The sequence below is a fragment of the Lycium barbarum genome, chromosome 10 (genome assembly GCF_019175385.1).
Source record: "Lycium barbarum isolate Lr01 chromosome 10, ASM1917538v2, whole genome shotgun sequence".
In the NCBI taxonomy this organism is placed as follows: Eukaryota; Viridiplantae; Streptophyta; class Magnoliopsida; order Solanales; family Solanaceae; genus Lycium; species Lycium barbarum.
Window position 1 is genome coordinate 4,539,821 of NC_083346.1, and position 15,040 is coordinate 4,554,860.

Genomic DNA, 15,040 nt, shown 5'->3' on the forward strand with positions numbered 1-15,040 from the left:
TATAAATATTTGCAATTGTAAATACTTGGATTGTTAACTTCTTTACTTTTAATGTGAGACTTTTCTAATATAATCGGGCCTCAATGCGAGTATCGAATACCACGTACAAAAGAAAAAAGTAAAAAGAGTATCATTTAGGGCTAACATTGAATTTACAAACTAGATATGGTTAATAATACAAAAACTGCAAAATTTAAAAAGGGATAGAAAGAGTCAAGATTATGACCTTAATAGCACAGCATATGTCACTCTATGTTACCCAATATAATTGGTGCATTAGTTAATTTAAAACACTTTGCTTTACAATTGCTTACCAACGTTGGACCAACAAGTACGGTAAGATGAACCAGATTCCCCGCTCTTAATTAGCGATAGCGATTTTGTATTTGAATAATGGGAATGAAGAAATTTTTAGTCAGTAAATTTCGAATATCGAATAATTAAATTTTGGTGCATGCTGATGCAGATGCTGCCGTTTCCACGGCAGATATTGGCTCACGTCTTCTGCTTGATTCCTTCTATGGCGTAAGTTTTTCAACTATTATCTGTTTGAGGAAAATAATTTTTATTTTTTCATGTTTGATTGATAAAAATGTTTTGAAAAATATTCTTTTTTAGGAAAATAAGGTTCTTAAAAATTAGAAAAATGACTTCCCAAATGGAGTAGAAAAAACAAGTTCTATTAGTGACAAATAAACAAAATATAATCTTACAACATTAATGAGAAACAATTCATTTTGATTTTTATTAAGAAACCAATTCATTTCGATTCTATTATGAAATTCCTATGTACTTCTCAGCGATATGAACTTTTACAAAGTTCCACTTGTTCGTGTGCATATCTGTTCCGATCGTTTAGCCTCACATTCTAAAAGATGGGAATGTAAATAGAATAAGACATCTCCTAGGAAAGCCTCACGACTTGATAATCGGCCTTTTTAAAAAAATAAAATAATAAAAAAAAAAATTGTCCATCTGTGCTCATTGAGCATGGACCTGCATATATTTATTGAAACTTCATACAAAAGAGAGGAGTTAAGGTTTCCCCATACTCCTTTTCCTACAGAAGGTGGAACAGCGTCCAATGAAAGGGGGATATGTTAATTATACACAAACTCCCAGTAGAAAATATACACTTCCCTAAGGGACATCAAAAAGATAAAGTCTTTGTAGTTGTCTATCTATGCTAAAAGAGTTTTTGATCTGTTTAGTCCGAAAAGAGGGGAGGCCGAGTTTATCCAAGTTGAACTCCCCCTTAGCTTGTCTCGGCAACTGTGTGAAATCAGTATACCAGATATTCTGATTGCATTCGAGTCCTGTATTGGCAAGAGTGTCTGCTACTTTATTTGCCTCACGAAAACAATGTTGAATCTTGAAATCTTCAAAGCTTTCCAAGCTAGTTCTGATATCCTTCACCACCATCTGAAGATTCCAAGGCATAGAAGCAGTGTTTTGAATCCATTTAATCAGCATAAGAGAATCACTTTCCACTTCGATTTTCCTGATAGCATTGTCTATGCACCACTTCAAACCAGTTTGTAATGCTGTAGCTTCTGAGAGATTATTAGTCATGTAGCCCAAAGGAGAGGAGAAGGCACTCATAAGCTTTCCTTGATGATTTCTGATAACACCACCACCACCACTGAGGCCTGGATTCCCTTTAGAACATCCATCTGTATTCAATTTCAGCCATCCATCTCTAGGGGGAAACCATTTGACAGGGGTAACCGATATATCGGGCTTTGCTTTGTCTATAAGATCATAAAGGTGGTACCATTTCATAAAAGGTGGTACTCTGGGAAATTGATTGTGTGTCACTAAGTTCAATTGCTGGTTAATCATCAAGATTATGCCATTATATGATTTCCATATTTGCCAAATGATGATACTAGGAGCAACTCGCAGGATCAATTTCTGAATAGGATTATCAGCTCTTGTCATCCACCAAGTGAGAATCACTTGCCTTAATTCATGTTGCCCAGTTTTGATGCCCATCAACCTGTTAAAATGAAGCCAAACCATTCTGCTAATTCTGCTCTTACAAAATAAATGTTCCTCGTCTTCAACATCAGGCAGCAAACAACAATTACATTTAGAGGGACCGTGACAGCCAACCCTCTTAAGATTATTATCCACCGCCACTTTGTGTTTAAGAAGTCTCCACAAAAAGAAAGAGATTTTAAAAGGGGATTTCTGGTGCCAAATCATTCTATTAACAAAAGTGTTACTTCTGCATTCCCTTATGTTATTCCAAGCTGAGCTACATCGGCCTAACAATAGTGACATGCAAGGGCGGAGCCAGCCCTTCGTGTGTGAGTTTGGCTGAACCCAGTAGCTTTTGTCCGAACCATATATTTGTATTAAATTTTTTGTCAAATATGTACAAATTATTAATTAAGAACCCAGTAACTTTAAAGAATTAGAACCTCGAACCCACAAGCTTCGAATCCTGGCTCCGCCTCTGATGACATGGTCGATATGCTACCGTTTCTTAAGAAGATCATCATAGATTATTAATGTGTGCATTCCTTTATCGGGAATATTCCACACTGATGTCTCCTTCCCTTCCCTACACTCCACCTTCCTCACCGCCGAATTCCCTGTGCCCCACACCTCCACCTCGACCCCCTCCCTATCACCACCCATCCAACCCGACCGCTCACCACCCAACACCGAACCCCCAACTCGTCCTCACCATCCTCATTATATATGAATGCTCTTATGACAAAATTTTCTGTTAATTGTTTATTAAACATAAAAAAAAATTCACTTATTTTTAGCGACTTTGGTTTTGTATGCTATTTATTTGCCTTTATTTATTTAGTTATTTATCTATCAAGTGAATTAATGTTTGTGTCAACGCAGTGCATGCAATGGGACTATAGCTCAGTTAGCCGGAAAGCCTGCCGAGAAAAATACAGCAAATTGATGCAAATTAAATCTATTTGAGAGAAGTTGAATATTAGTGCGTACAAACGTACAATGATACAAAATAAACCTCTGAAATTAGTTTATTCTTCCTTATCATATATTTTTAGCCGTTGTTTTGGTATTTGAAAGGTAGTTAAACTCCTATAGGTTTATATTTTTATCACGCTTTACTTTGGAGTAAATATCTTAAAAGATCACTCAATTTTGAGAAATTATTTAGCAAAGTCATTAAACTTTGCTACATATCAATAAAATCATTCAATTTTAGCCTTTATTCTCATAAAATCACTCAACTAAATATGTCATCAAAAAAATATGACATGAAATTATTAATTAATTTTTTTATGTCATGTAGACATGGACCCCACAAATTAAAAAATATATATATATCATATTTTAATACCTCAACATCCACCCATCAACCCTTCATTTAAAACTCATTTTCTTTGTTGTTTCTACCTTATTTTTATGTGTGCTTGTTTACCCCGAATTTGGATAATCAATTAATTTTGTTGGTGAGGTATAGGATATGTGACTTTATCTCGAGTTTATGTGTTGGAGAAAAGAAATATGTGACTATGCTACGAGGAGCAGTTGATGACCAATGACTTGCTCTAAACTCGCGTATCAACTAGCAGATAAGTGTTGTTTGATCTAAGAAATATATGGAATGAACACAACAAATATGGAACGAATCTGATGTATGTGAGTAATTTCATATATATTTTGCTTTTACAAGAATGCTTGATAAGAAGGAGCCAACCCCCTAAAAGGAGGACAATGCCCCTTATTTATAGTGTTGCCCCATGGGCTTCATACAACATAAAAAATAATAGAATAAAGAAAAAGTTCTGAGTTAGATTAGGTTGGGTTAGGTTGGCCGTACGATCTGACACCCGTACGGTTAGCAGTTGAGCATGACAAGACGTTATCGACGCGTGGCAGACACGCAACGGATCTCCCGGACCAACGGCCTCAATCATCCGGACTAACGGCCACGTCCAACCCGGCCATGGAGAAAACCGGACCAAATGATGCCCTACCTTGGTTCCGGTCTAGGCGTTCCTCCGGTTCAAAACGAAAGCCTCCGTGCACGTCCCTGTGCCTCTCTCCCCTCGGTTCCTCGTCTCACCGGTTTAACACTTATCCGGTTTTTACCGTATACAGTGCTCTTACTCTTTTTCTTGAAATTATTTTCTTATTTATTTATTGCACTGTCCTTCTTTTTAGCTTCTACAATTTTTCTTTTCGTCTCTATTTTCTTATCTTTCTACTTTGTTTACGTATATCTATTTAATAGATAAGATTTACTCATACAAGATATTTACACCAAATCAATATGTATGAATTTTATTATAATTAAGAAATAAATAAAATAAAAATACATATTAATTAATCATAATTAAAGAATATATAGAAACACGTGAATGTTATTATTGGTCTGGCTGAAAGGAAGAGGCCACATAGGACCGGTTGGACCCTTTCCTTTTGTAAGCAACAACAATTTTTTTTTTTTTGGTTAATATACGCTGGAACTAAGGTTAAAAATAAATCTGTTGGCATTAGTGTTTTCAATAAGTCAATTGAAATTTAACAACTTAGCTCTCACGTAAAGTGTTTACAGTAGTAGATTAATTTTTATACATTAAATTTTAGAAAAAACTGAAATGTATATTCAAAATTAAAATATGAATTTATTTTATTTTATTTGTGGGGTCCATGTCTACATGGCATAAAAAAATTGATTAATATTGCCATGTCAAATTTCTTTGATGACACATTTAGTTGAGTGATTTTATGAGAGTAAAGGCTAAGTTGAGTGATTTTATTGATATGTAGCAAAGTTTAGTGATTTTGTCACATAATAACTCAAAGTTGAGTGACCTTTTGAGATATTTACTCCTTTACTTTGTGTTACGATTTCATTAGATATTGCAATTTCTTGGTTTTTGTTATTTATTGTGTTCGAAACAAATAATAAGTATGAACAAAACTTTAATTTTTAGCTCATAAAATTCATTGTGTGTCCGTAAAGAATATAATCTCTCATAGTACACAAAGTATTAGGTTATTTCCTCCCATAATAGAATGGGATTTGTCTTTGTTAGAATAGAGGTACTTCAAAATCCAACAACTTTTCGACACCGAGACCAAAGCACTTTACCGGTGAAGTCTGGTCCCTTCACGAAAAAGTCAGGAATGGAAAAAGTAATTTAAAAATAAAAAGAATTTGTTAGTCCAAAAATCAATCAATCAAATCATTTGCTAATTTTTATTTTACTAGATGAAAGCACGGGCTTAACACTTTGAATTATAGTGTATCTATGTGTATGTAGTTGTGTTTAGATAGTGATAATATATATATATATATATATATATATATATATATATATATATATATATATATATATATATATACTATGTTCAAAACGCGATTAATATAACATTGTAGTTTGTGCTCCGTATCTAAAACTTTATAAAATACTTATTATTTTTTATCAAATTTTGATTTGGATAATTCTAATTCAAATTATTAAATTAATTTTACATGTTTAAAACGAAACAAAGTAGAAATTGATTTTCTATTTAAACGAAGAAATACTATTTTTTAATTTTTGGTAAATATTCTCGGTTTAGTTCATTTTACTTGTCATGTTGTCTTTTGCATGGTTTTTTAAGGAAACGTGAATTAGAATTAGAATTTGACTAATTTATCTTATTCATTATTTGATCTCCATTTGATATTAATCTGTCACGACCCAATTCGCGAGTCGTGGTGGCACCTACACTATCCCTCCGAGTAGACGAACCACATTACTAATAACAAGTTAAATAAGCGGAAAATTAAATAAGAATAAGTTATCAAGTCTTAAATACTTATCATAACCAGAAATGTCACAACAACCCCCAAAATCTGGTCAAAGGGTACAAGAGCGCTAACATAGTACAAAATATAAGTCTGAAAATACCCGAAGGCTACATAGTCTGTCGAATACAAAAACAGAAATAAATAGAGGAGGTCCTTCAGGGGCCACGGATGACCAAGTAGCTCACCCTGAATGACTGAAAGATGTCACCCTCGCGTATCAGCCACGGGGTGTAGAAATGGAGCCTGGATCGTACTCTGCACTCAACAGAAGTGCAGCAAGAGTAGTATCAGTACAACACTAGTACCGGTAAGCATCATAGGCCGACAATGATTAGATAACGCATGAAGAAGTGGAAACTAACAAGTAGCACATAGAGCAAACAGGTATGGTCACATATAATATACAAATAAGTGTAAAGGAATCATGAAATCAACCAAGGCAAATATAGTTCACCAGATGATCAGTCAAATGTATGAGTGAAAGAATGCAATGCAATGCAACAATCACCTCTCTCACTCCACTCTCGTACACATACGCTAAGGGAAGTGCCTCAAAGCCATAACCCATGGGGGACCCGCAAAGTCCATGTACCACTCGTGCTCTCCGGCAGAAACCTCGGAGGCTATCAATCACTCTCAATCTCCAGCAAGGACCTCGGAGTCTCTCTGTCACTCTCAATCTCCGGCAAGGACCTCGGAGTCTCTCAATCACTCACCTCACCATCATCACAAAAATAATATGGAAAGTATGTCATACATGATATCAGACTCAACATATATCACCAATATACAATCGACAAGTACACGTCATATCACTCACTGTCCACTGCTCAATTATCAATATTACAATTCCTCTTCATGTGATGAGTGAGCTACTATGTGACGGAGGTACAACCATTTCACAGAAAATAACACATATGGCGACAAGCCCACATAACAACTGACGAAACCAACTTAATTGGAATTCATCTCCACTTCATGCCCGAAGGCCTATCATGCTAGCCCTGTCACTTTCTACAACTACATACGATCCTCTAATCAGAGTCTAACTAAAGTAGACCGTAACTTACCTCAATGCCGAGCGGGTGCCACGAACAATCAAACTAATGTCTTCCCTTTGCGTAGAGCCTCTGAACGATCAAAATCTATAAAATATACGATCTACGTTAGAATACGAATCGAAGGACACTCATATTGCTATATTTATATTTGAAACCCAAAAACGCACCCCAAAAAGTGGCCTTGGGCCCACAAGGGCAAGATTGGAATTTTATTGAAAAATAATTTCACCCATTATCTAAGGATCATATATTTTTAAAATTGGTCAATTTCATCCATAAATAGACTCTCAAATCATTAATTCTCCTTTCTTAGGACTACGACTCGAAACCTCTAATTTTCCCAAAATCTTAATTATCAATTTCATATACCTAATATAATAAACCGTCATACCAAAATCCCAAAATAATGATAATAATGTTGGTAGAGTATAAATAACAAAAAGAAAGAAAACAAAAAAAAAAAAAATCCAAAAGTAGTCATTATTGCCGTATCTTACAATCTCTATCATCATGCGGTCCCCCTCTAGTTATTAGGATAATCCTTGACTTCCAATAACTTCTTGCCAACACTACCATACTAAACTAAACTTTCTGCAACATACTTTGTAGGAGTATATAAAAGTTAATTGTACTATACCTGATTGCCTTTGTATTTGGTCGAAATAAAATAGAACTTCATTGCTCCTTCAACATTAACTGACAATGCTTCTTCTGTTCGTCCTTTTTCTCCCCTCTAGGTTAGCAATAAGTGAATAGTTTTCCCTTCTATTTTTTCCCCTTTCTTTTGGAATATAACGTGCACAGATAAAAAGGGTAGTGGGCTTAGCCCACTTACTTACTTAATTAATTCATGCACCATTTCATATATTAAAATCATATAAATAAATACAATATAGTCCCATACCATTTTCGTAGTTTTAAAGTGCTAAACGACCAAACGGGTCGTTACATAATCTCTTTTCACATTTATTAGAGTAAGAATAAAAATGAAAAAGTAATTAAATTTCATCTTATTTTAAAATATAAATATTTTAAGTATATTTATTTTAGTAAACATAACAAATAAATGACATGGCGGAATAACAAATACAACAATTAAATATCTAGATTAGATCTCAGGCTAATATAAGAAAAGAAATGAAATTGTATGTATTTGCCTACTTAATCTTTTGAAGAAAAGTAATAATATGGGGTCCATATTTTTTGCTGTGCAATAATTTCATTTGCTCCCACTAATGGGTTGATACGCATATGACAATGAATCCACTATTATTGACTTGATGATGATACTTTGAGAATTACATGAATATTGTTTAATTTTTTAATATATGGGGTGCACGTTTTTTTTTTTTTTTTTGACATTGCTTTTTTTTTTTAATATGGGATCCACTTTTTTTTTCATGAGTTTGGAGAGGGTAGGTCCACTTTTTTTTCATGAGTTTGGTGAGGGTGGGGTCCACTTTTTTTTTTTTTTTTAATATTGCTTGGCGTTTTTAGTATGAGGTCCACCTTATTTTTTTTTAAAGAGTGACTGACGACGAAGCATGGGTAAACCGATGCTTCTATATAGTAGAAAAATAGAATTATAATAAAGTATTTCTATCTACTTTTTAGAAGAGTTGGTAATATAAAGTATAAAATGTCATTTTTTTGCCCTTAAATAAAAAAGTTGGTGGGACCACAAATGATTCTTTTGCCCTTAAATAAAAAAGTGGGACCGAAGGACGAACGACGATCTTGCTTATAAACCGGCTCTTCTATATAGTAGTAAAGTAATATATATATATATATATATATATATATATATATAATATTGTAGTTTATGTTCTGTATCCAAAACTTTATTATATTGGTGTTTAATACAAATACAAAGTTAGCAAAAATTTATTAATACTTTTTAAAAGAGAAGACTTATTTAAAAGGAAACTATTTTCCTCTTTTTGAGAGAAAATAATAGCAATATTTAAGCATCAATTGCTACTTTGAATTTTAATTCGATTAATTTAAAGGTGTAAAATACTCTATTGTTAATGTATGTAGATTGGGCCTAAACAATACCTATTATTTTTTATCAAATTTTGATTTGGATAATTCTAATTCTAATTATTATATTAATTTTACATGTTTAAAATGAAACAAAGTAGAAATTTGATTTTCTATTTAAATGAAGAACTACTATTTTTTAATTTTTGGTAAATATTTTTGGTTTAACTCATTTTACTTGTCATGTTATCTTTTGCACTGTTTTTTAAGGAAACGTCAATTAGAATTATAATTTCACTAATTTACCTTATTAATCATTTGATCTCCATTTAATATTATTTTTTTCTTTTATGACATTAATCTCTTTTCACGTTTCTTAGAGTAAGGAAAAAAATGAAAAAGTAATTAAATTCTATCTTCTTTTAAAATATAAGTATTTTAAGTATATTTATTTTAGTAAACATAACAAATAAATAACATGGCGGAATAGCAAATACAACAGTTCAATATCTAGATTACATCTCAGGCTAATATAAAAAAAAATTGTATGGTTTGACTACTTAACCTTTTGAAGAAAAGCAATAATATGAGGTCCATGTTTTTTGTTGTACAATAATTTCATTTGCTCCCACTAATGGGTTGATACGCATGCGGCAATGAATCCATCATTATTGATTTAATGAAAAACTTTGGAAATTACATGAATATTGATTATTTTTTTAATATGGGATTCACTTTTTTTTTTATATTGCTTGATTTTGTTAATATGAGGTCTACTTTTTTTTTCCGTGAGTTTGGAGATGATGAATTCCATTTTTTTTTTTTAATATTGATTGGTGTTTAGTATGGGGCCCACACTTTTTTTTTTAAATGATGGACGGACGACGAAGCATGAGTCCAAAAAACATGCTTCTATATAGTTACTAGATGGCGTATGCCCGTGCTGGGCACGGGCCCAACATCTTAGATTATAGTGTATTTATGTGTATAGTTATTTTTTGATATTGCTTGATTTTTTAATATGGGGTCTATTTTTTTTTTATTGCTTTTTTTTAATATGAGGTCCACTTTTTAGTTTTATTTTTTAACATGAGTTGGAGGTGCACGACGATACCACCTCCAATGCCCGTGCTGGGCACGGGCCTAACACTTTGGATTATAGTGTATCTATGTGTATGGAGTTTTGTTTGGGTAGTGATAATATATATATATATATATATATACATACTATGTTCAAAACACGATTAATATAACATTGTATTTTGTACTCCGTATCCAAAACTTTATTATATTAGTGTTTGTAACGGATACAAAGTTTGCAAAAATTTATTAATACTTTTTAAAAGAGAAGAATTGTTTAAAACGAAACTATTTTTCTCCCTTTCAGACAAAATAATAGCAATATTTAAGCATCAGTTGATACTTTAAATTTTAATTCGATTAATTTAAAGGTGTAAAATATTCTATTGTTAATGTATGTAGATTGGACCTAAACAATACTTATTATTTTTTATCAAATTTTGATTTGGATAATTTTAATTCAAATTATTAAATTAATTTTACATGTTTAAAACGAAACAAAGTAGAAATTTGATTTTCTATTTAAACGAACAACTACTATTTTTTAATTTTTGGTGAATATTCTTGGTTTATCTCATTTTACTTGTCATGTTGTCCTTTGCACTTTTTTTTTTTGAGGAAACGTCAATTAGAATTATAATTTGACTAATTTACCTTATTTATTATTTGATCTCCATTTAATATTATTTTTTATTTTACGACATTAATCTCTTTTCATATTTATTAGAGTAAGAATAAAAATTAAAATATAAATATTTTAAGTATATTTATTTTAGTAAACATAACAAATAAATGACATGGCAGAATAGCAAATACAACAGTTAAAAATCTAGCTTGGATCTCAGGCTAATATAAGAAAAGAAAGGAAATTGTATGGTTTGACTACTTAATCTTTTGAAGAAAAGCAATAATATGGGGTCCACATGTTTTGATGTACAATAATTTCATTTGCTCCCACTAATGGTTTGATATGCATGTGATAATAAATCCATCATTATTGACTTAATGAGAATACTTTGGGAATTACATGAATATTGTTTGATTTTTAATATGGGGTGCACGTTTTTTTTATTTTTTTTTCTGATATTGCTTTTTTTTTTTTAATATAGGGTCCACTTTTTTTTTTTTTTTGATATTGCTTAATTTTTTTAATATGAGATCCAATTTTTTTTTTTAACATGAGTTTGGAGGATTTTTTTATATATTTTTTAATTTTTTTAACATTGGGTCCACTCTTTTTTTGTTTAAAAAAAATAAAAATAAACATGAGTTGGGGATGGACGACGATCCATCCCCCAACCCATGCTTATATATAGTGTAAATAATTATAATATAAGTGTGGTGGGAGGACAAACATACTTGTGACAGCTTGTACCAAAAGCTTTATAAATTGTACACGCAATGAATGCTTATACTAAAAGCTATATAACTTGTACACTTTAATCAACTACTTTTTTATCTCACGTGGATATATGTCATAGCACTTACTATTTATTCTCTTCTCATGTATACACGTATGCTCTTATTTATTTCCTCCGTGTACTTTTACTTGTTCATTTTTTACTTTTCACGTTCTTGCTGAATATTTATTTTCTTCTCATGTATACATGTATGCACTTCAATATTAATTCTTCGACACATATTTATTTCCTCCATGCACTTTTACTTATTCACTTTTGACTTTTCACGATCTTTAAGAATTAATAAATGTAGTACTCCCTCCGTCCCATATTACTTGACCACATTACTTGACCTTTCACGTTCTTTAAGAATTAATAAATGAAGTACTCCCTTCGTCCTATATTACTTAGCCACATTACTATACTTGACTTTTCACATTTTTTAAGAATTAATAAATAAAGTACTCGCTTCGTCTCATATTACTTAGTCACATTACTATACTTGACTTTTCGCATTCTTTAAGAATTAATAAATGAAGTACTCCCTTCGTCATATTACTTGACTACATTGCTAAAAATATATGTCTATTTTTATATTCTATATTTTTCTTATCATATATAAACGCCCAAGGTGGACAAACACAGCAACAATAAGTTGTACAAAAAGCAATTGAAATTGTACTCTAAGCAGGGACTAACATGTGTACATTTCAGAAGTTGAACATTAATTATAACTCTTGTGTTTTTACTTTTTAAGTCCACAGGGGTCCGCAGTGTCTTAATTGTCCTTTATTTCCTTCATTTGACATATACTCCCTCTGTCTCAATTTAAGTGTCTACGTTTGACTAGACACGACGTTTAAGAAATAAAGATAGACTTTCAAATCTTGTGGTTCTAAATTAAAAATGTGTGTAATATAAATATAATAAAATATCCTTTGAATCTTGTGATTATAAACTTGACATGTAGGATATTTGAATTGTCAACTTACTAAATAGAAAAAGAGGCGGACATAACCAAAATAAGACAAATTTTAACAACAATTAAGAAATTAAGGGGAAAAATAATAGGAAAGGAAAAAAAAAATATAGAGACTCACCAAGAAGAATCGCAGTATCATTTGCAAAATATACAAACCATAAAGATAACTAAAGTGAGTAACTAAATTAATCATATTAGACCCCGTACATCGCACGAGCATAGTTTGCTAGTCTGAATCTAAGCAACGATGACGTTGTCTTGTCTTCTACCCAACTAGTATAGAAGTGCCTTTCTAATATAAAACCAACAAATTTGAGAATGACATCCCTCACATAAATGAGTTTTTTTATTTCCCATTCACACCACACGACAAAACTCCACAGTTTTGACGACAAAAATTCTTTGACACTTCTTGCATGAACTTATTCGATGTCACTCCATTATAATTTTAACCTACCTTTGCACTCGATAGAATTAGTGATGAGTACTACAAATTCTGGAGGAGATGAACACAAATAGTATCTTTGGTGGTCGTTTAAAATTTTTACTCCATTTTAAAAAACAATTGCAAAATAAATATGTGGCGAGCATTAAGTCACAAAATTCCAATGAGCCACTAGAATTTCAAATTGATGGGTAAAAATTGTCTTGTCACAAATTCTAACGCATTCGCTAGAATTTATGACAAAATTCTAATGATTCAATAGGATTCGCCCACAAATTCTGGCGAATGTGAAAAGGATGGGCAAAAATTGTCTTGTCACGTATTCTGACGGTTCTCCAGATTTGAGCCAAATCCTAGTAGATCGCCATAAATATGTGTTAACTTTTTAGACGCGGTAAAATTACAGCTTGTTTAATTACTAGTATTATTGTTTAATTAAGAGGATCAGTTTTTCATTTCAATATTTTTAAGGGAAAGTTACGACTATATACCAACCAATTAAAGAGTTTGCAGTTCGCTTAGCCTATAAAATATTTTCACACGTAAGAAAGATGGATCCTCGCCAAACAAATACGCCAGCATGATTAAGTCAAAACTCTCTGCACTCTCTTTGTAAAAAAAAAAAGAGGAAAAATATCCTCACCAAAGAAAAAGCTAGCTAGCTTCTCATCTAAAAATAAATAAATGAGCAAATTTAATTTCTAAAGGACTCAACTTTCTATTTCGTCGATCTAAAGTTGATTTGGTAGCTGAAAACAAGAAGAAATTAAAAAAATTATAGAGATTGGTAGCTTATACACGCGTAGCTTATACACGTCATATACATTCTTATACATAGTGATGCACATAATATACACGTCATTTTTTCCCTTTGTCAATATATTTTAGACTTTTAAGAGTTTTTCCTAGTAAAGGTTTTTACTTTTTATCGATGTCCATTGCATATTTACTTCATTAGGATTGTTTTTCCGAATGAGTGTCTTCATAGAGAAGTTTTAAGAAGACAAATACGATGCATATCAAATGGATTATGAATTATGAATTATGAATTAATTGAATAAGTGAACGCGTCCATGTAGTACTTTCATTTATTTTTATGCTTAGAACCATTTGATTACATGTATTTGTTTAATCATTTATAACTTATAGGGTAAAAATTGTACTTATTTAACTCCTAGCTCTATAAAACAAAGCACTTGGATACTTGGGGGTCAAGTAATTGTGTAATCTTTTATAAATTAGTTTTATATACTTCCTCCGTCTCAATTTATGTGGCATAACTCGCATTTCGAGAGTTAAATTATTTAATTTTAAATGTGAATTGGGGCATGGAACCTTTACATTTTTTTTTTGAATAAAATTTATATATTTGGAAACTACATAAAAATTATTATAAGTCAAAATAATTGATAATTCAAAATAATTAAATCATATATGAAAAAATTACAGTAAAAATAAAATTGTTTTGAATCTCTAAATACCAAAGGTAGGGGTGTGCATGAATCCGGTTGGTTCGGGTTTTTCAAATACCAAATCAAATCAATAAATGTCGGGCTTTTAAATCGATAAACCAAACCAAACCAACAAAAGTCAGGTTTTTTTACTTCGGGTTTTTTGGGTTCTTCTGTTTTCTCGGGTTTTCGGGTTTCTTTTCCCGGAAAAATCTTCATACAAAATATAACTTTTACTTCAAATAATTATGTAGTTCTAGTATGATACAACTATACAATTAGGGCGTTTCTTAAGGAAATAACAAAAACGTGAAAATGACTGATTACATTGTAATAAAATTTTCAACAAAAAAATAATGAAATAGCATAAAATAAATATTGCTAATTAATAAAGCATAGCACAAATGATCATCATCTATAAATACTAAGTCATGCTAAAATAAGTACGACTAATAAGTATTAATTACATAGAAAAAAACAAAAAATTAAGTTATATATTTGTATTGTCTAAATTAACAATGCAAAACTAAAGAATAGATATCCAACATTATTGTCATTCCTAGTGTTAAGATTGAATTACTTTTGTTGTAAGCATTAGTATTGATCTGGTTTTGATTTCGACTTTATTTGAGTTACTAACATCTATGAGCTCTAAAACTTATTGGAATATTCAAAATTCTAGTTCCAAGTTTGAAATAAAATGTTAAAAGACAAAAACTATGAAAAACTTAAGAAAGATGTATAAATTACAATACAAGTAAATCTTTTATGTATAAAAATATATTAAAAATTTGTGCACATGTAATGTCGGGTTGGTTTGGTTCGGTTTGACCTTTTT

At 31.3% G+C, this 15,040-nt stretch overlaps 1 long non-coding RNA gene across 1 annotated transcript; it reads left to right on the forward strand.

Moving 5' to 3' along the window:
• Positions 1-463: 463 nt before the first annotated feature.
• Positions 464-3,051, forward strand: LOC132615441 (uncharacterized). Its single transcript, XR_009572692.1, has 2 exons — positions 464-525; positions 2,866-3,051. It is a non-coding gene; the product is annotated as an uncharacterized LOC132615441 (long non-coding RNA).
• Positions 3,052-15,040: the final 11,989 nt, after the last annotated feature.